Raw genomic sequence first — 22422 nt, 5'->3', positions numbered from 1 at the left:
ACTGAAATCCTGGACCAGCATCAGTAACAAAGTGCCATAACTCAGTGGTGTGTTCTCAGACAGCAGACAGTGGTACCAGAAGAGACCAAACACTGGACCACAAGAGATGAGAATCATAAAATTATACAAATTTTTTTTGTGACATGAAACTCAGATGGAATTTATACTTTGCCTAAACTAAGATTTTTAAATGATCAGTTTATTATGATGCCCGTCTGTGTCAATATTGCAGCAGGGGCTAGATTTGCCAAGCAGTCATACTAATGTGTAGGCATTTAAATTAATGGATGTATTTTAAAACAGTTTCAAACTTTTTCAAGTTTTAGAAATTAGTTTTAGAATTACTAAGAATTACAATTAGTTTTAGAAATACTAAGAGCCTTACACATTCCCTCAGGGCTGTCTGATCTTTTTTTTTTTTTTTTTTGGAAATCAGTTAACTTAATTATCTAGAGAAATCAGAGCCTAGCTATGAGTGAAAGTTTAAGTTGATGGGTCAAGCAGTGGAAAGATATGAGAGCTTTCTGTGCATTTTCACAAAGTCTCAGTATCTTTTAAAAGAGACTCAGCCTTGTCTTGTGAGCCCTAGATCTCATTTTTCACTCTCTCTGATTTTGGGGATAAGATTATTTTTTTTTCCTTCTCACTGTTTCTACTATAAAATTATCCAGAAGATACTTTAAAATGAGATAAAAAAAAAAAAAAAAGAACAAAACCAAACTCATGGGAAGTTTCTTAAGCTTGCATGTTATTGAATGAGGAACTGACTTTGACTGAAAGCATAACTCATCCTCAGATTTATTCAAAGGTGAAATCATGTTTTTTGGAATAAGGTCTTGTGGACTTTTTCTGATCAGCTCACCAACTCTTTTAGGTCACTGTGGAAATTTTACCACAAGCTTCAGCTGGAACAAATTCTAGCCTTCCCTAGGTGCTTTGTTAGCTGTGATGGGCAAGGATCACCCAGGGCCAACACTAGCAATGCTAGTACCAGAAGATGTGAGAGTTGCTGAATAAATCCCACCAAAAGCCTCTACCATCAGTGTTTTGTGTGATTCCCTGGTGTCCCACCTCATCAATTGTGGTTATGCTGTGCCTCCTGAGCAATACTATGTTCCAATATCCCTTTAACGTGTGGAGGTGAAGCTCTCTGAGAACAGTAGTTGTTCTCAGGGTAGGAAGCAATTCCATAATTCCACTTTGCTGCAGTGGAGATTTTAATTTTTTTTTCTTCTCTCTCCCTCTTTTTTTTTTCTTTTTAAAAAAATTTTTAATTCAAGAAAAGGGAAAATAAAACCTTCTGAACTGAAAATGAAGAGCAATAAAAAGCAAGAAAATACCTAAAACTGCAGCAGTCAGTCCCGTAGTGAACTTTGGATCTGGGAAAATTACCTCCATGTCACTACTTTAAATCATTTAGAGTACTAGAGGACAGAAAGGGACAAATTTGGCCAGAAAAGCTGCTGTGAAAAGCATCTGTCACTCATTATTAGCTCTACAAATCCACAAATCTGTGTATGTCTCTAACTTGAGCACATGGAACTGACTGAAAAGCATATTTACTGAAATATAAAACTAGACCAGAAATCTGCCTCTCTTTTTCTATGTGAATGTCTGTTCAAAAATACCTGTTACAGAGAAATTTCCACTCACTTCCACTCAATATTTATATGCATAGAGTGTAGTCCTACTTGCTATTGCATGAACAGTGTCCTCCAACACAAACTCTTTCCTTAATGCTCCTAAGATGTATTTTTATGGATTAGTTATGTCCTTTCTTATTCTTAGTACTGCTGAGCTAAGAAGGCTGGACTGCCTAAATGTCTTCTCACACAAGAAACACTCTCTCTTCCAGCCATCCCATCCCTTCTGGATGAAGAGGACTCACACACAGTTTCTCCAGGAAGCTTTGTCAGCAGTGTTGACCTTTCCCTCCCTCTACTGGCACCTCCTAAGATCAAATAAACCTCTTTCATGGGTATCATGCTGAGGAATCACAGATCCCCTGTAGTATTCCCAATCTTCCTTCTCTTCTGTTGTTTCATAGTAATGAAATATCATAACAGAAAAATCTTTCATTTTTTACATAAAATTATGGCTTTACTACAAAAATTGTGTTATTTTAACCTCATGCTGCTTTTGCAGACCTCCCCTGAGCTGATGATGCTTCCCAGTTTGGTATCATCAGCAAGTGCCACTAATACAGTTATTTCTCTGTGTTAAAGCAATTCATGAGAACATTTTGTGAGACTAATTAAAAAATATCTTTCATCTACTCTTTCAATAACCTCTTTCCAGTCAATTTTAATACCACTGCCAATTACATCTTGGTTTAAAGACTTTTTTTTGCAGTTTCAGCACAAAAAATATGCACAACATATTTGTACAAAAAATAAAAAATCCCTCCTAGTGTTTTATCCATTTCGTACTCTATTCTATTTTATGTTTCCCCCTGTCTTTTTTTATTCTTCTTTTCAAGTTTTTCTCTCAAGCCTTGCACACTGTTGAAATACACCTAAGAAACTGCTTTTCCAGAATCTCTTTTCCTTCCTTTTCAAATTTCGCCTCTACCTTGGAGGTGGACCCTTGCTGCTGGACACCATAAAGATATCTCCTAAAACTGCAGGATGGGGGTGTTGCACAACTCAATTTAAATCAGGAAACTCCTACCCTGAGCTTCCAACTAAGCTCAGAGAGCATTTGTCCCTCCTTCCCCAGCTATGCTGGATTCACTGTCAATGTAACTCTTCAGCCAACAAGCAAGGAAGAACGGCTCTTAACTTGCTGGTGTGGCATTTGGAAACATAGCATGCTGAATTCTTTTAGTTGAGTTTCAGTTGGGATTCAACAATGACTTTGTGATGGCCCAAGAAAGAGTTAACGGAACAAAAACGCAAGTTCTGCTCCAAGTACTTTTACAACTTTCTTTATGCTACATAACTGTGGAGAAAAAAACATCTCAAGGGTTGCTCTTTTTTTTCCATTAGGTTGTCTGCTTTTACAGGTGTTGAGTTGCTGTAAGATCTGAAAATCTCCATACATGAAAATGTGATGGTGAGATGGTCTGGAACTGAAACACTCAACCTGCCTGACCCAATGCTTGCAGATTTAAAACACAGTCACTTGCTAAACTGACAATAACAGTCTGAAATATGAATGCCTAATGCTCTGAAAGCCAGAGATAGATTTTTCTCCCTGGTAGCTGGTTCACCTTGTCCTGGAGCAGTGTATATGAATTCTCTTCCTCAGCCCTTAGGAGAAGACTTGTGATCACAATGTCTGCCCAACAAACAAGTGCTGAATTTCACTTGTAATTTCCATAACAGAAGACAGATCCAGCCAATTCTTTCCAACCATTTTTTCCCTCTAAGGATTTGCAAGATATCTTTAAAATTGAATAACTGATGTACCATTATTCAGCCAGAAAGCTGAATTAATATGAATATTTGGAGTCAGAGTGAACAGAGCTGACATTTTTGGTGTTGAATCTTTTCATGTCCATCTGATTACACCAGACTTCTGTCATATTCATGGTATTCCTGGACAATTCACTTATGAAGGGACCTCACAAGGCTTTTGACTGAGTTGTTGCTCCAAGAATGGTCATCTGTTAGGTCAGCCCAGAGAGCTCAGGAACTTATTGTCGGTTCTTGAAAACCTCTGAGGATGAAGATTTTACAATCTCTTTGGGTAAATTGCTCCCCAGCTTGATTGGCCACATGGGAAGAAGTTTTACATTTACTCCATTGAAAACCTACTTTACTCAATTTCATTGTTATCTTGTCCCTTCCAGATTTTCTGAACTCTTTACCTTCAGAGCTCTTCCCATGGAATCCCATCTACTCGTTTCTTGAATGAACCAAAGCCTGGTTTCCTACAGCCTGGAATCTGTACCCAGCTATTCCCCCTCCTCACTCCCCTCAGGATCTTCAAGTTCACTGGCTCGTGGGCACCAAAATAGCAGCAGATGATACTGCTTTTCACATTGCCAACCATTTATTCCTTGTAAATAGAAGATCTAGCTTTGCATCATTCCTGATAGATCCATTCTGCTGAGAGGCAATCCTGATTCTGTCCAGAAACCTCTCTGACTTTAGCAATCCATATTGTTGCTCTTCCAGAAAATGTCAGGAGATTGAAATATCCCATAAAATCCAGAGTCATTGATCCAAGAACTTTCTTGAGTTGCTTAAAGAAGGTTTTGGCCACTTTCTTACCTTGTTCAGGTGGTCTGTAACACAATCCTACCAAAATGGTATCTTTACCCAGCTCTTTGACCCTCTCACTCAGCCCATCATCCATCCCGTACAAAAGCCAATATATATTAAGACTTTTCCTACACACAGAGAACAAGGTACAGTCCTCTTTTGCATCTCTTCTGAAGAGCATGCTATCATGAGAGCCTATCCCATCTCATCTGAGTTATTCCAGTGATGCTGTAGCTTTGTAAACATATACAGACCTCTGCTTCTTTCCCAGGCTCTGTGCCTTGGTGTACCTATACATGGTTGGAACCCTGGAAATTGAGTATTTTAGACTTTCTGTGCTGACAGGCACTGACCCCCAAAATGCTGCTCTTGACCTGAGGCCGTGGAGAAAGCTTCCAAAATATATATAGTAAGCAATAATACATCAAAAAGAGCTTTAACCAGTAGTGATGATGAAATGACAGTTTTCAATTCTCAGAGAAGTAAGGAGAGAGATCAGCAGAACTGCCACATCAGACTTTCACAGGGCAAACTCTGGCCTGTTTAGGAGACAGGTTGAGACAGTGTATATTTTGTTTTCCTTATGCAAAGAACTCCTTTCTCTGGAGTTCACAGAGCTCATTGCATTACTGTCCTTAAGTGCCAGCCATGCAGAATAAGAACATGCACCCCCACAGAGAAAGCACAAGGAAAAGGAAGGTGAACAAAGGCAAACAAGAACCATACACATGATTAAGCAAAATGTTAATCCATTTCATTTTTTCAGATCTTAAAGAAAATGTTAATCTATGAGGAGGAACCTGAACGAACTAAGAAGAAGAAAATATGTTTTTCAAAGAACTAATAAAAATACTGTGAGTGTGCTATTTTGCACCTCCCAACATATTATTTCTGTTACTAGAATGTAGAACCTGTGCATATTTCTAGCATCTCTGAAGCTAACCACAATATGAAGCAGATACTGGAGGATGTCCGCAGATAACCAAGGGAATTTTAGTAATGTGACTGATTTATACTGCCAGACAACAAAACATGGGCAGGCTGATGGACTAAGATTTTCATCATTGTAGAAACGCTTGAGGCATAAATCGAATTATTCCCAATCTCAAATTAGAAATTTTGGGTCAACTGAACCTGATTTGTTCCAATGTGAGAGTTGCTCAGCTTGACTTGTTTCTGTTTCATCCTGCCCTATACATTAAAAAAAAATATTACCTGTTAATTTTTTTTCTGTTTTTCCTTATTGATGCTGAGTCTTTCTCACCAAGAAACACCAAGAAGTCGAAGGTCACTCAAGACCTGCTCCAGTCTTTTGAGACAGTCCTCAGACAGGCAGAACTGCTTTTCATGCAATTTATTGGCTACAAAAAGAAATGGAAGAGAGAGAGAGAGATGTCCCATAGAAAAAGGTTGTTCTAGATTGTCTCTGATCTGGAATTTCACATCTGGAAAGGTGGAAAGTCAAAAGGCTCAGCTTTGCCCTTTAGGTGTGGAAAAGTGAGTATGTTTTATAAATAACATGTTCTTTCACTTGGACAAAAAATAATAGCATGTTGTACATGACATTCCTTCTCTGAATAGGTGAGAGTGACATGGGGGCAGCAACATCTGAACTGAAGAGGGAGGTGAATCAAGTTCTTACTCTTCCTACCTATCACAAAAACTGCAACTAGAGAGGTACACATCAATCTGAACAGATTAACAGCCCAGACAATTCAGTGGCTTATTGAATATGACTACAAAACACATTTTGTTTTCTGTTTTCTCAAAGATACACATTTTGTTCAGCCTTTGGTGTTGTTCTGTCCTTCTTTCCAGTCATAAGAGGACAAAGAATGCAGATTTCCCAATGGTGTTATTGATGTGAGAGCATCACTAGAATCAACTGAATATGGGCTGACAACAATTAACAGTATTACTTACAGGCTATTTTTAGCTGCACATATTGTGTAGATAGATTAAGTGCCCAATAAAAGGAGACTCTCTGCATCTTTTATAGCTCATTTGGGAGAAAGTAAGGCTCATCTTCTCCAATCTGGTTCTGTAAGACAGAGTGAGCTATGGGCTTGTGGATGATCATGCCTGGGAGAATGTGAGAGTCAATTTCTCATCACACAAGGCAGTTTGGCTACCCACGTGGATGTTTCAGCATCCATGATGGTGCAGAACTAGAAAAATTATTCACCTGTGATTTCTGTGGCCTTCTTCCAGCAGAGATTTACAGCATCTGATGGTAAGGCTTATTTTAGCTATTCCTAATGGATATAAACAGCCCAAGCTTGAGCCATTATGTATTCTTTTGGATGCATCAGCCTCAGATACATCTTAGCTGTCTTGAAAATTTGAAGTTTCCCTGCTTTTTAAAGTCTACAGTGTAAAAAAACAATTTTACAGTGATTTATTTAAGGCTCTTGCCTGGATTCACATGGGTAAATCTCTGCATATTGTTGATGTCTATCAGAGTGTCTGTTCAACAGGGGAAAAAAACATATGTGCATCTCAGAAGGGAGGAAAAATGAAGAATTTTCCTCATAGTTAAGGGTTTGAAATTTAAAATTCTTTTAGGCCCAGGTGAAGAAGTTTTCAAAAAATCCTGTGTATTTTCTGCCTTTTTATTTCTTACATGCAATGCACTGATGTAGGTGAGAAGATAGATACTCCTGTTTTCTTCTTGATTCTCTCCCTTTCCAGGAAGGCAGAAAAGGTTGCTGAGGAGACAAGGACATCTTCTGACACAGCCTACACAGCAAGAACACAAAGATGCTTCAAATGCTGTGTTGCAGAAGGTATTGCTGTCTGTACAATGGGCAGATTTCAGCTCAGAAAGCTACAAACTGGGCGAGTTTGCTTTCCAAATTCTGCTGCTTAGAAAAGTCCAGTTTGGTGGCACAAAGCTGGGACTGCTCCTTTCCTGTACTTACTGCCGTGCAGGTGTGGGGCAGATGGCACAAGGTGAGAAGGGATGATGGTGCAGAGATGCTCAGGGGTCCTTCTGCCATGGAGCTCTTCCTCAGCTGCCTACTGTGTCAGGACACACAGCATCTCAGGCACAGCAGCATAAGGCATGGAGCTGGAGGGAGGCCACAGTACTGTGCTGCAAATGGGTCAGGCATGTGCTGACCACCAGGGAAAGAGGTGAGAGACAGAGGGATGAGTCTGCCCCAAAATCATCTTCAAGATGTGCCTGTCAGCAGAGAAAGCATGCTCAGCATCTCAAGCACTGCACAGCAGATCACAAGCCTCATCAGCCATGCAAATCTTGCACCTTGAAACTGAGGTTTAGGCTCAAGGAAAGGCTGAGCAAATGCTGAAGGAGCTCACTCTGTTAACCTACCAGAGACCAGATTAACTTTCCTGCTATTTCATACTCTCAGATCTACACTGCACACACGACAGAAGCTGGAGCAATCCTGGTTTTCCACACATAGACAGCTTTGGTGGCACTGAATTCTTCTACACAAGGTCCTCGGCCCGATGCCTCAGTCAACTGCTGACACCACACAGAAATTGGAGCCAGTTTGATGTGTCTTCTAAGCAGCTCATTGCAGGAATCTGGCTTCTGGTGTCATCCCAGGAATCCTGTTGGCCCCGGGGCCGTGATCACCCCCCGCGAGGGGGAGGGAGCAGCCAAGCCCCCGCACAGCTGGACCTGCTGCCTTCCTGGAGCTTCCCATGGGGTGGGGACAGTGCCACTGGCAGGCCTGACAGCTCCTGTCTGCTTCCTCACAAAACAGCGTCTAAGGCAGCTTCAGTTCCAAATCCATTCCCTCCATCTGCACTAAGCTGCAAGGGGGAAGCAGGAGGTGTATTGGGGTGGGAGCTCAGTCCCTGCAGACAGCTCTGGTGCTGAAGGAACACTGAAAAATACAACATTGCCTGGTCTGCAGGGGGACAAACCTGGAATCTCTGAGCTTTAAATGGATTAGTTACACCCCATCAAACTTTGTGGGCATTTTATTATTCAGAATTAAAGTGACCTGATTTCAGCATAGCTTAATTCCACTCATAATGCAGTTAAGCTAAATTTGAAAATGAAGGCTTTATTACAGCTGGTAAATCCTCTCTGCATCTCTGGTTAATTTGGATTAACTTTCTGAAGAGACCTTCCATGCCTGAACCCTGCAGGTGGTCGACTGAGTTATAGCATCTGTCACTTCTCTCTGCTAAGGGTGCCAGGAGAAAAATGTGCTGAGATGGAGTGCTCCTCACTGCAGGCTGAAGGAGCAGCAGAGGGTCAGCCACCAGAGACTACTCCCCATGCAAGTCAACACTTAAAACACTTCTTTCCAGAGCTTAATGGTCAGCTGCCTTCTTAGGCAGGTACCACATGGTCTCGATGTCAGGGCAGCAGCACAGGAGGGGAGACTGCCTCCCTGGAACAGGAGATCCTGTCACTGCCACTGCTGTGAGAAACAAGGGGACCAAAGCTGCCCTGGCAGCATCTGGTTTTCTCAGCTGAGAAAGGAAGGGAAGGAGGTGGACCCCTGTGTCTTTTAGCCTTTTCAAGGTGAATGGCTTTGAAATGCTCTCTTGGCTAGGATTCCCCACTTGCAGGGCTCCTTCTGCAGACTGCTACTTGGCAAGTCTTTGCCCAGGAGAGTTGATGTTTCCTAAAGATGGTGAGTCTACCTTGTGTACCCAAGTGTATCCAGGGCTCAGCAGCTGAGTGGTCATTCCTAGTTTAGGAATAACATGTCAGACTTCGGTCTCACAGATCTGCCACAGCCACTGGGCTTTTCTCCCTCTCTGGTATGCAAGCATGTCTGTGCTTTCCAAAGTGACCAGAAAGGCTCTGGTTCTGCCTGAATCTGAACATTATTCACTTCATGAATATTTGTCTAAGATGTCTGGTTGTTAAGGCCAAATGAAGCCCTCACTTCCTCTACAAATATTTGTGCAATGACCTATAACTATGGCCAACATGCCTGCCAGCAGTCCATTACATGACATCCCATTTTACAATTAACTATTATCATTTGATAACCTCTTGAGGTTAAGAATACAGATGTAAGATCTCCAAGATTCCTAATGGGAATACTTCATATCAGAAGTATGTTTCCCTTGAGGGTGACATCACCACAGGGACACATATTTCAAATATTTTGGCCACCATATTTTGAAAACGTCTCTGGAAATACAAAAATGCTTTTTGAGCCCTGAAAGAGCTCTTCTAATAGTCTCAAGTAAACATGCTACCATTTAACTCTTTGGAAAGCCTTGAGCAATTACAATACAATGTCTCACGGGAAACAAAATAAAGAACTGTAGTGGAGCTAACATAAGGATATGTTTGATATATATTTTTGGTATTACCTGAAAATAGTTATTTGCTGGCTATGTCAGGTTTTTTGTGATGAGGCAGTTCAAATGGAGCCTGAGCCACAATTTCAGAGCAGGATCCTGACTGCTTGGGGAGTTGAACACTAGTTTCAAATCTAACAAATGGCCAGTGTGCACAGTATGCCATTAGCTAAACTGAAACCCTTAGCTTGAATCACTCCCACCTGTTGAGCTCTGGAGAAAGTTGTAAGTAGATGTATTCTTACCTTTAGTTACACACAGGACTTTCACTTGTGCCTGGAAGCTAAATCACTTGGCTATTCAATTCAGCAGAAAAAGGTTACACATATGTGCATATGCATACACATATATACAAAAATACATTTGTGAATATTTTTGTGAATATATATATATACATAATTTGGATATACAGTTACATTAATAATTTGTTAGTAATAATTTTGCTTTCGTTTTTTTTTTTCATTATTTTTTCTTTTAATATCTTCTCCACTTCAATTTATGACATGTTTTATATGTCTCAGTTTATGCAACTGAGGAAAGCAGACTACAAAATGAGCAGCATTTACTATACTTTCAACTGCTGGAGGCTCCTTGCACTCATAAATATTACTAAAGTTCAGTGTATTTAAGGATGTTATTCTATTGAGGAAAAGTACAGTTCACGAAGATAGTGTAGAGTGAAGAGACACCTTTCTTATTTGAGAGAGTGAAATTGATTTAAGTAATGTCCTTAGGGAAGCAAAAAATCAGATTCTTGCCCCTCCTTTTTTGGCAGAAGAAACAGGACCCAATTCAGTTTAGGCCCTCTTACAGTGACTGTTGCAAGGGCCAGCTATATTTCACCATCAAGGCCATTACATATGAGGTATGACACTTCTAATGTGGGACAGCATTTATTAAATACACTTTAATTACCTGAAGGGTTTTTTTGGTCACTGATGAAGAGGTCAATAACTGCTCAAAGGTGTTTTCTTACTCCCCCATATTCATACTAGATTAATTACAAATAAGAGTTCATGAAGCATTAGACCATCCTTCAAAAGGTAGAATGAATTAGCATTATCTTTATAAACCTTCATTTACTTATTAATTTGACAATATGGTATGCAAAATTATCCAGATGACATTCCCGTGAAAATATTTAAATTAGAAATGACTATTCAACTCTTGATTTAATAAAATAAGTCTGGTTAGGTCAAATCTCATAAATGTTTTTTGAAGGCAGCATCCTAGAATTGCTTCCATTCTCAAAGACTTCAGAGAACTCCTAATAATTTGATAGACAACCCCTAAAGATTTGTTACATAGGGATGATAATAGGAAGTGATAATTTTAAAAAATTATTATAACTGAAATACTAGTGTAGATTTAGCACTAATTATGTTAGTGCTGTAGTTCGAAATCCAGTGATGTATTGAAAACATGGATAATTTATCTGCAGCTTCAAGAAGGAAATTATACTCAATTCTGCTTTTAACAAACTGTATTTGTATCTATATAATATCTACACACCTGTATATAGACATGTGTATTTCTACTGTGAGATGTATTAATTACGTTAATTTTTGATGGAGTTGTTAAGGTAAGGCTGTAGTTCACTTCCAACAGTTCAGACAGACAATAGTTTGGATGCTTTGGTAATGCACCAGGGGCACCTGCTCCTCCTTCCATATGTGTCCAGAATCAGACTTAGCACAACTGGAAGGCAGACTTTGAAACAGCAAATTACATCATGTTCACATGAAAATAAAATATCTGTTCCTTTAAAAAGTAACAATCAAAAAACTGTCAGCTAAACTTCCACTGAAAAGTGATTCATTCATTTTCCAGCTTATTAGGAAATCTGGACATAGGCTTTGTCTTAGTCTTTCTAGAATGGTTACAAAGAACCAGATGTGCTTTCTGGACTGAAAAGCTGAGACAGAGGAAAATATACATCTATCATATGGGATTTACATTTTATATTGCTGTAGAGCTGTCCCCTTGGCTGTCTTTCTTGTCCTGCAAGATAACTATCTTTTCTAGGGGTGACTGCCTGAAATTCTGATTTCAGTGAAACACCTCCCAAAATAAAGCATATCGAGAATGGGACAAACACTCCCTATGTTTGTGGTTTTTGTTTTGGTTTTTTTGGGTTTTTTTCCCCTCACTCTCGAGTCTCATTCTATTTAGGCTTTTATATTGCACTTACCAATTGAGTTTTTCAGTATATCATCTGATTGGAGACTGGAAAGACAATCTGATCTTTTTAGGCAACATGGCTCCTGCTTGCACCTTTTTTATTAATGTGACTATATTAAATATGATCACAACACCACTGTTAAGATTGCATTGGAACTGCTACTTGGAAAAATACCATCACTACCCATAATTAATAAACAAGCAATTTGATGCAGAAATATTGAATTATTAAATTTGCCTAAGATACAGAGACTGGGTTAGCATGGCTACTGCAAATCAATCGTTTTTAATGAACATCAGTGTAAGAAAAGAAGAGAGAAAAAGAGATAGGCAGGAACTGAACTTTCAGTTGATAGACACATGAAAGTGCATAAAATACGCATTTGCTGGCCTAACAGCCCATGAGAGAATGTTACCCCAAGAAGAAATGAAGAAATATTTGAAAAACACAGTGAAGCTCACAGAGTGATACCAAATTAAATAGATTTCATTTTTATTTTTTGACATTACTAGACAATGGACTTCACAAATCACTAACACACACTGATTGTAACGTGACCTAAAAATTATAGGAACTTAGGAGAAGGAATAAAACCCCTTCAAATTCTGTTTAAAAGTACAGATGTCTTTGTTTTTTCACTGGCAACTTCAACACTATTGCCTTTGGACATTTTATTTTTAAGAAACATCTGTCCAATTTGGATCTGTCATACTGCAACTGTGATTAGTTAGAGATGTTACAAAAAGTGAAATTACTTATGCAAGTAAAGTCTGCAGAGTTAGTATATCATGAACACAAAGTAATGAACTTCCTGAAAACAAAAATTCGAATTTCTCTGTTGTCTTTTATCCATGGACTCCAAACCACCTGAAAAGCATTATTTAATTACATATTGCTCAACATAGAGAGAGGACATATACCAAAAACTCAGTAAGTCTCCTCTGAGATGGAAAACAACACATATTCAGAAGAAATGCAGTGCCATAACTTGGGGGGATGTGAAGAAGTCAGTGAAAATTCAAGAGCACATAACTAGGGAGCCTTAAATTATTTAGTTATATGCTGAGCTTTTTGGGTCGTAATCCATGATGCTTAAAAGCACTGGTGGATAGTAGGGGAGTTTTCCCCCTAAAACATGACAGTGGTAACTGTTCTAAATCTCATTTATGAGAATTTTGAGATAAATTTTAGATCTGGACAAAAATTTAGACAAATAATAGACAAATAGTTTACTCATCAAAAAGGAAGGACAACTGAAGCTGTTTGAAAGTTTGGATTGAATTCAGCAAATTGTTTCAGCTAAACAATGTGGGGGAGGAACGTGGAATTCTGAAAATGTGAAACATTCTGTTCTAACATTATCAAAATTGCAAAATTCCTCCTTTTCTTTTTTTTTTTTTTCTTTTTAGTTAAAGCTTTAGAAAAAGTGGGCAATGCAACCAAAAAGGAAGAAAAGAGAGTGACACACCACAAGAAAAACCTGGAGTGTGTCACCCTTGGAAGCTTTTCAGTCTGACCATTCCCAGTTTGTGCAAGAAAGCCTCCAAACTAGAATGAGCTTTACCACAGAGAATAAGGATACGTGCACATTCCACATATTTCTCCTGTGAGTTAGAACAAAGATGCACCAATTGAAAGCTGTAAAATGCTATTAGTAAAGGCTACCAATTTGCTCATCTTACATAACCTGCTTGATGAAAAGCAATTTAGATGACTTCTCATGAACTCTTTTTGACAGAGCTATTTTTGCACAGGTCATCTTCTGCCTTTTAGTGGTTTAAAATATTGATCAGATAAAACTACCTGCGCTCTTGAATTTACCACTCATTTTAGACAAATGCATCTCTTCAGCAGACTACTGTTGCCTGGAGCTGACAAGTTCAGGACTAAGTTAAAGTTGCCTTACCTGCTCACAGGAGGACTGTGTCCCAGCAGAAGAGACACTATCTAGTGACTGAGAAATATACTTTAAGCAATTTATTTCCCACTTGGCAAGGGATTGAGATACAGCTTGCTTGAAATCTGGAATACCCCTTAAATATAGTACACATTACTTAAAATAAGGGTGCTATGGCATTTGACCAGTATTCACTTGAATTTGTACAAAGAGCCACCAGAAAACAGCTTGCTTGATAATAGGAGGGGGCAGAGCCTTTACTCAAAAGCATAAGTGGTGCTCAAATGTCTCATTCATCATTCCTTCTACCATAGGAAGCTTGCAGAGATGCAAAAGATTAGAAAACCTACAAAGATGCACATTTCAGGGGTCTGCCAGAGGCTCAGACCCATTTCTTGATGGATCCTTGAGCCTGCGCTTAGGGGCACACACAACACAGTCCGCAACATGAACCACGAGTACCCAGCAATTCACCTCAGGTTTCAAAATCTCTGGAGTCCCACCCCAACCTGTTGTTGTCATGAAGTCTGGACAGACTGGGCAGCCTTCAACTAACTACTGGCAGAAATCCCAGGCTCAACTGTACTGGGGCTCCTTGGCTTCTCTCTCCCACTAATACTCATTAAGCTCTCTAGCAAGGGAAGAACCTGGCATCCAGAGCTGCAGCTACTAAACTCCATCTACTGTCATCTGTATACAATTTGCTTTGTGGAGCTGAGGCACCACACTGTTGTGAAGGGAAAAAGTGATGTGGAGGAACAAACAGCACTCACTTGTACCCCATCCAAACCTTGTTTTTATATTTTCATACGTTTCTTCACTTTTGCAGTGAGCAGAAAATGGGAGTGGAGAAACTTTTGAATATGCATATGGCAAAATCACCTGTGATGCACCTAGCCACTGATGTGAATTTGGCTCAGCTTAGCAGTGACTACATATAGAATCATGTGAGCAACTTTACTCAGCTGTGCTTGTTTTGCTGATGTTTTCTGGTTAGAGGATATTCTCAGGGCCCAGAAGTTGTTTCCCAATATTAGTGCATGGGAAAATACAGTCCACCTATATAGTGAAGGCCTTTAGCTACCAAGATAGCAGAGAACAGGGTTTGAAATGACCGAGAACAGGGTTTGAAATAACCGAGAACAGTACACTGCTAACTAGATAGAGCCAGAACACGTTATGAAATAGATTAACTTGCTCAGGTTTTGTCTGTTTTGGGTGTAAATGATCTCTTGCCTGTATAGTACAACTGTCTGTTTCCCTGCCTGCTTCTACAGAAGGCACCCAGCCACCACTTCTTTCAGTGTGCTTTTCTTTAAGTAGCTCCCACTTGTAAAAAACCAAAAACAAACAAAGAAGAAAAAAAAACCCCAACCAAACCAAACAGTCAGTCAAAATCTCTATCATAGAATCTGTTATGGTGTTTTTTAGCTACTCTCCCTTGTCCCTCCCAAGTCTGCCGTATGATTTACTCACAAGAACACAGTCTCATCTGATTCATCCAGATTAGCAAACATTATTACTGAAATTATTTTAAGTCATCTGTCTGATTTGAACAGGCACAGGTTAAAAACCTCTCAGAAGCAGCTCCACCAGCAAATCCAGTGGAACAATGGAATCTGTTGGAAGAGGGTGATGAGCAGAGTTGAAAGGGAAAGTGAGCAGGAGGTGGCAGTCCCTTCTGCCCACTAGGCTGAGTTTCATTTGTGAGATCCATCCTCAGGACTGGTATAACTTCCTAAATCAGGAAAAGTTTAGGGCTATGAGACAGATGGATAGCTCTAAGTTTATGAAAACTGCTTTGGACAAATACAACTAGGCAGCATCTCTTACATCAGCACAGTATTAACAATTCAATCCTTATATAACTAAAAGGAATAAAAGGAAAATAAAAGAATCTGAAGTTAAAAATGAATATCTGAATTATGAATTTCACCATTATTTTTTATTCAAGTCAGAAAAGCAGGCCTGCTTTTCATGAAGAAAAAGTTTTTCCTTGATCTTTGTGGGAGATAGTCAGTAAATCAAGAAAAAAGAAAGAATTTGTAGCCTTCGCCATTTTCAAAGCCCTGTTCTATCTCAATCACTAAGCCAGATAGTAGTGTAATCACACCTAAACATGATCAGTTATCTTCACTCCTTCCCTCTTAACATATGTTCAATTTTATAAAGTGCTGAGGGAGAGGAAATTGAGATTACACTATTTACAGATGTCCTGAGAATGCTGGAAATGGTTGATGGAATAAACTACAATGAGAGATCACCTTTCCTTCATTTCAAAGCATGTGATCCCTAATTTGGCTGATGCTGAGAGATGTTTCCTTCATGGGGCCTTCTGTCTCTTCCACTTTGGCAAGCAATGGAAGATGATAAAAGAGAAACTGATCCAAATTCAAACATGTACAATCTGGGCTTTAATTCATGTTTGGAAGGAAAAGTTTTTCAATTATATAAATAAATCAAAATCTTTAGTAAATCTTTTCCAAGGCTCCCTGACTGCAGTGGTCAATAAAAAGCAATACTTCTATCATGCACAACCCATGAAAACTATCCTTTTATCGTGAAAAGTATTACAGCTATACTATTTTCATTCTTGGCCCATTTCCTTAGCTAAAATATAATGCCTGAATTTCCTTTTCTTTTCAATATGAAATTAGTGCTGATGAAAAGTACCAACTTAGCAGCTTAGGAAACTAAACATGCTACTCATCCAGAGTTAGAAAACCACAGGTAAGCAGAGTTTAGGTTACCACCAAAACCAATCAAAATTGATGCAGATGGGAAAGCTATTTCAAGAAATAACTTGCTCCCCCCACAAGATACATAAAATTCTTAGTCTCTCTGAGGACTTTGTCAAAGGCAAAGTCAAAGCAAATAAGACTCAGAGTATATGAGCATAGTCATTAAGTGATTTAAATTAAAATATAGAAGGTTCCACAAAGTTTTGTCACTGTTGAATACGAACGGAGATATAATTTTTATGAGATACACTAAGGTTTTAGCTGTATGTGTGATTTTCTATAGAGCTCTCTTTTCTTCTGAAGTGATAAATGGCTGTCTTCAGGTTACCAAAGCATGTATGTTGATAATTAAATATATGATAAATTTATCAATACCACCAGTAATGAGGAAAGTGTCATTACATTATTGATAATGAGATACATGTTGACATACATACATACATACATTAATATGACACATGCAAATGCTTTGTCTTTGCTTCAGTTGTGGGTTCATCCTTAACCCATGCCCATCTTGGCTCCAGTGGGGAAGGAAATTGCACTGAACTGTCCTCTTCACATCAGGATCACCTGGGGTCAGCACAGGACCTTGGCCACAAAAATACATCAGAAAGATGAGTTAATAATTAGTTATCACTTACCAGTGGTCAGGACCAAATGAATACAGAGGCAAAAAAACCAAGGAGAAACATAATTTGAATTTATGCTTCTCTGTTAGCTGCTCTTCTTGCACCACTCATCTCTCAACCCTTTGGTGGTGGGTTACTAATTAACCTAGGACTTCTTAAATTCCTTAAATACAGCCTTGGATGACTAGGTTCAGGATTCATGAAAAAAGCTGAGGGATTTAAACTGTGGCTGGTGGATGTGAGCCTGAGAGCATCTCAGTAAACATAAATGAAAACTAAATCTGAGGGAAGCTAGGCCAGCATAATGCACTCCTGGGATGAGGGGAGGCGGAAGAAGGTGTAAAATACACCAGCTCAGACTCCCTCCAGAGTTGGAGAACTCAGATTCACATCTGAATTTGGCTCCCATTGCCTGACTCAGAAAGGCAAACTCCTTCCAAGTCTGGAGACACCAGTACATTCTGTGCAAAAGCCTTACAGAGACACTGTTCAGCTTGTCTAGCCCACAAATTAACTTAGCCTGACATATCTTCTGTTTTCCTCTGGAAGCACAGGCAGCATTCAAAGAACCAGTTCAGCAAAAATGAGAACAACGTTGTGTTGCTCTGCAACCTGTGTGCCAGCATGTGCATGGGCAGGACCCCTGCAAGATGCCACAGGCTTTAAATCCAGGGCTGCTTTCTCACATGGAAGAAAATGAGTGAAATGGTCTACTATAGGGCAAATACATTGCAGAGAAGCCCCCAGGATCCTTAAAGCAAGATGTACTGTAAAACAACGAAGTAGGGGATGCTTAGCTTGTGTTGTAGTTATGTGAGCTGCAAGGAGGAAACTTCTATGGGTAAGGACCTGCCAAGCAAAAAGACAAAGTGAGTACCAGTGCTGGCAGCCAGTGTGGAATTTTAAACCCAGACTCAGATCTAGGAGAAGATGCTGTGTAGCAAAGTCTATCTACCCCACAGAAACTTTAGGAAGTTAGGTGGTCTCCATGAAGGCCACCACTGCCCAGACTTAGACTGGGGACAAACAGAATGATACTCAAGGCTTGGCTGAAGGAAACTTCCTATCTTTCTCTAGAGCAGCACTCTAGAAAGTGGTGCTGCCACAGAGACTGCCACCTCCTTATCTTCTACAATCTCTGCAAAAAGCACAGAGCAAATTATGTTTTCTTTAATTCACATGGGAATGAAGAGACATGACTAGAACCCACTTACTTGGGCTGGATCACAAGTCACATTGTAGCCAAAATGGTGCTATCATGGCTGTTCAGAACTAAATTCTAGGAATTACACACCTGAGAAAATCTGAGGAAAACACCTTAATCTCTCTTCTACCATGAAAAATGTGGCTTAGTTATGTAAAAATTACAAAAGAAGATAAAATAGGGGACTTGCAAAATTTTTAAAAATCTGGCTTCTTTCTAGTTATAACATTAGAACTTTCATTGATCTAGGTCACTAGATGAAAAATAATTATATTAGAGAAGAAGAGTCTCAGAAATTGGACACATGAAACTAGAATGCTGCTCTCCCTCATATATTAGCACTGATAATAGATGACCTGAGATCCTAGAAGTGTTAACAAGGCACTCAGAGCTACTTTGAGCTCCATCCTCTGCTTTATAAGGAACAGCCTCCGGTATCTCCCCAAATCCAAGCTGCTCATTGTCACAATTATATGTATAACCACGGGGAGCCACTCATGGGGACAGTGGTGGCACAGGAGTACAACAGTCCGTGCTGCTGATGGCAAGGAAGGGCAGGGGGAAAGCAGAGCAATAACTGTGAGGGTTTGGCCCTATGAGGGAAGGCAAGGTGGAAACACTACAAGGAGGTGAGCAGTGTCAGCAGCCTGAGGCTCCACGAAGTGTCTGTGAGAGAGACCAGCAGCCCCAGCACAGCTGTGTCCCAGAGACCGAATTTGTAATGACTCGGCAAAGCACATGCCAGAAAACCTGCCTACCCCTGCAACCATAGAAGTTGTGAGTGGATGCTTTGGGCCAAATTAATCCCTGTTGGAGGCTCAGGAAAATCCAGGGGAGGTACAGGCACAAAAAAGAATTTTAGCCCTTTATTAGAATCATAGCTTGAAAGCAAATTTTTGTACATCAAGAAGTGATAATCAAGATGATCAAAACAATATAAAAGCAAGCGAGGACTTTTCCTTCTAAGAAATTCTGACTCCAGTGTTTCTCGTTGTTTCCTGCAGACCCATCCATTCTCTCAAATTGCTGGTGGGAAATCCATTAATTATCACTCACTAGCAAAACAGAATAAATACCTCTTTAATAAAGGGCTCCGTGATTTGGTCAGCTTCATGGATATGAGCCAAGAGATTAGCACTAGATGCAGCCTGCTGCAAGCCCACACTGTGTGCAGGGAAAAGTTTTCCAGACATAGGAATTGCACCTGAAAACTCTGCACTGTAACATGATAGAGCAGGTAACATCTGCCAGGCTATGAGAAATGTTAAATACACAAACATATGTTTGGGCAACCTCATGCAGACTTTTGTAGCTCGTAAAGAAGACACCTAAGGGGGTATGCTTTCAAGAGCTGAGGTCGATATTTTTCATTGGGGTGATTAATATTGGCTGGAAAGTGAGCAGAAATAGTGCTGAAAACTGGGAAAAATAAACTTGAGTAAAAGTCTCTGCAAAAAGGAGACGTTCCCAGAAAATGTTTAGACCATAGCCAATTTTCCTTCAAGAAAAAGTTCTAGAAGAAACCCACCTAACTCAGTGTTTTGATTGCTGCCAGGCACTTTGAGGTACAAATACAGGTTCCCAGCTAGAACCAGCTGCAGGTGCAGGTCTGATGGCAATTCAGCAAGAGTAATAAGCAAAGCAAGTATCAGTGTGCAAACTGCAGCTACATAAAGACAGCTATTCATGTGCTTTTTCAAATGTTATACACAGTTCAGTTTAATCTATGTCATGACTGACCACATAGAGTTAAATCAAAACAGGCTGTTAGAGGAAACAAAAAGGAAATGAAACAATGGCAAAGATATGTTCAAGCTGAAAATACCAGTGGTCTTTGAGGAAACAATAGGGATGCTATTAATTGTAAAATACCCTGTAGGCTCCAAGCAGGTTGGCAGCATTCACTTTTCCAAGCCTGAGGCCAGAACTGAAGAAGACACTGTAAGTTCTGAAAGCCTAGGAAAGCAGAAGAGCTGGGTGAGCTGCTGAGGGTTATGGAGAGGGTGTCAGTGGGTGCTGTTGGCTACACAAGGCACCCAGAGGAAGGCATGAACACGAAGCTGCAGGTTAGCAGCTCCTGTTGCCAGCCCAGCAATGGAGTTAACGGGACTGAAGAGGAAATCATGCATGCAGGGGAAGATTGAATTCTTGCCTCACTTTATCCTAGGTGAGATAATTGCTCAGTATTAGACCAATTATTTGTGATTTACTAGGTAAAACCTAATATGGATTTCAATGCGAAATCTCGAAGCATGCTTGGGAAACAGAAGTGTGGCACAAGAAAAGGAGCAAGGAACATGACATGTCATTATCCTGTGCTGGAGTGTGGCTCAGGAGTGGAAGCCCCAGCCATGAACACACAGGGCAATGCATCCTAATCCTGTTCTCATCGGGCTGCTCAAAGGTGCTGCTCCCAGTCCCAGGGCTGGCACATAAGAATGTCACCTTAAACACTGCTGCAGTGAGAGGTCTGTACTGGGGAGCCCTGTGTCCTCCCACAGAAACCTGCTCCTGGAACAGGACTCAGCTTCTGCAAAGCACATGGGCAGCCTTCAGTGGGGCCATGGTCCAGGCATACCCCTGTATTTGGCACAAGGAAGTTCCCACGCCCAGTCTGGGGCTGGTACAGTGCTCTTAGGAAGAGTGTCCTGCTCTTAGGAAGAGTGTCCTGCTCCTCATGCTCAGAGAGTGCTGACAACTGACACAACATTCTCAGATGTTGGCAAAGCTGGGCAGCAAATGGGCCTTCAAGGTCTTTTTCTCAGGTAAGGATATACATGCTTGGATGCCACAGGCTTGCCGTATGCTTCCCCATGGACTACAATTCTTTCAGCCACTTGGATTTATGTGCATATTATCCTGTTTGGGACTATATCAAACAATAATATAGCTAGATATAAGAACTACTATCAACTCTTAAATTATTACTGCTAAAAACAGCTGGTTTCAAATAACTATAATTCAGTTGTGTAGCTCTATATTACTTGGTGACTGCCAACAATACATACCAATATCTGTATAGAGGCATTTAAACAAGAAGAGGTACATAAGAAAAACAAAATGAAATAAGTTAACATTTAAATCAATGCCTATTCATGTTCTAGTCAGTCTGGCATAAAGCATTCAAGGTTACTTAAAAAAAAAGCTGTAAAAATTTTTTTTTTATTAAACCTGTTTGAAAACAACTGCAGTTTTAACATGAATTGTTTGATTGCACTTTAGTTTTGAATACATTTTGAAATAAAATAAATAAAACAAAACAGCAAAATGTTGCACTCAGAGTGATTAACAGAAGCCTTGACTTTTTCAACTAAAACATTTTATCAAAGCTAAATGTAAAGTATTATGCTTTGCTGAAACTTTCATTGACATAAAATATGCCAAATTCTTAGTGTCATCAGGAAAGCAGGTGACAAAAAAACTTAGGAAGTCAAGGAAAACTTCTAGGACATAAGGTCATAAAATAAGGGTGAAAAAGCATTGTAAGACAAACCCTGAGAAAGCTCCCACAGCTATAAATAAAGGACAAATGTGAAGCTGGATAGGCTTGTGTCCCAGATCATTCATACCCTATATTGTCCCTTGTTGTCACTGTGCAGACTTGGTGGTGCCTTCTGCCCAACCCTTTGATGACTCCCTGGGTTTCATCAGGGAAGCCCACCAGTGCCTTGTTATTGAATGGGAAATGGAGCAGACCCAGCCCACAGCCACACGGCGCAGGCAAAAACAGACACATGTGACCTTTCTGTGCATGGAAAACATTTTCTCTCTGACACCAGCTTCTGCTTCAGGATGCCTGTTGCCTCTACAGGTCTCTGTGCTCTGCCCTGGGGATCTGCAGAGCAGCATGGTGAAGAGCAGAGATGAGTGTTCACCCAGCCTTCTGTGAGCAGGCAGCAGAGGCATGCTCAGGGTGATGTGGCTGTCCCAGATTCCCTCCACTCATACAGAGGAGAGAGAGGATGACCTGAACATATTTCAGATTCTCCTCTTTCTCTTCCTGCCATCACCTATCCACTTCTTGCTCCTGCCACCTCTCTCTTGCTATAAGACAGCTGAATACTCTCCAATCTGACTTATGATTTAGTCCTTTCAAGTTATAATTTCAATAAATAGATTAAATATTTTCAAGGCCCACCCCTACTAACTCGTCATTATTTTGAGGGACAGCAAATTTACCAGGATGGTATAGTTGGCCTCAGTACTTGAGAACATGCCATGACATGTTTACTTTTCCATACATATGTGACCATAGTGACC

The sequence above is a fragment of the Erithacus rubecula genome, assembly GCF_903797595.1.
Source record: "Erithacus rubecula genome assembly, chromosome: 3".
NCBI classification, from domain to species: Eukaryota; Metazoa; Chordata; class Aves; order Passeriformes; family Muscicapidae; genus Erithacus; species Erithacus rubecula.
This window is presented reverse-complemented; position numbering follows the sequence as displayed.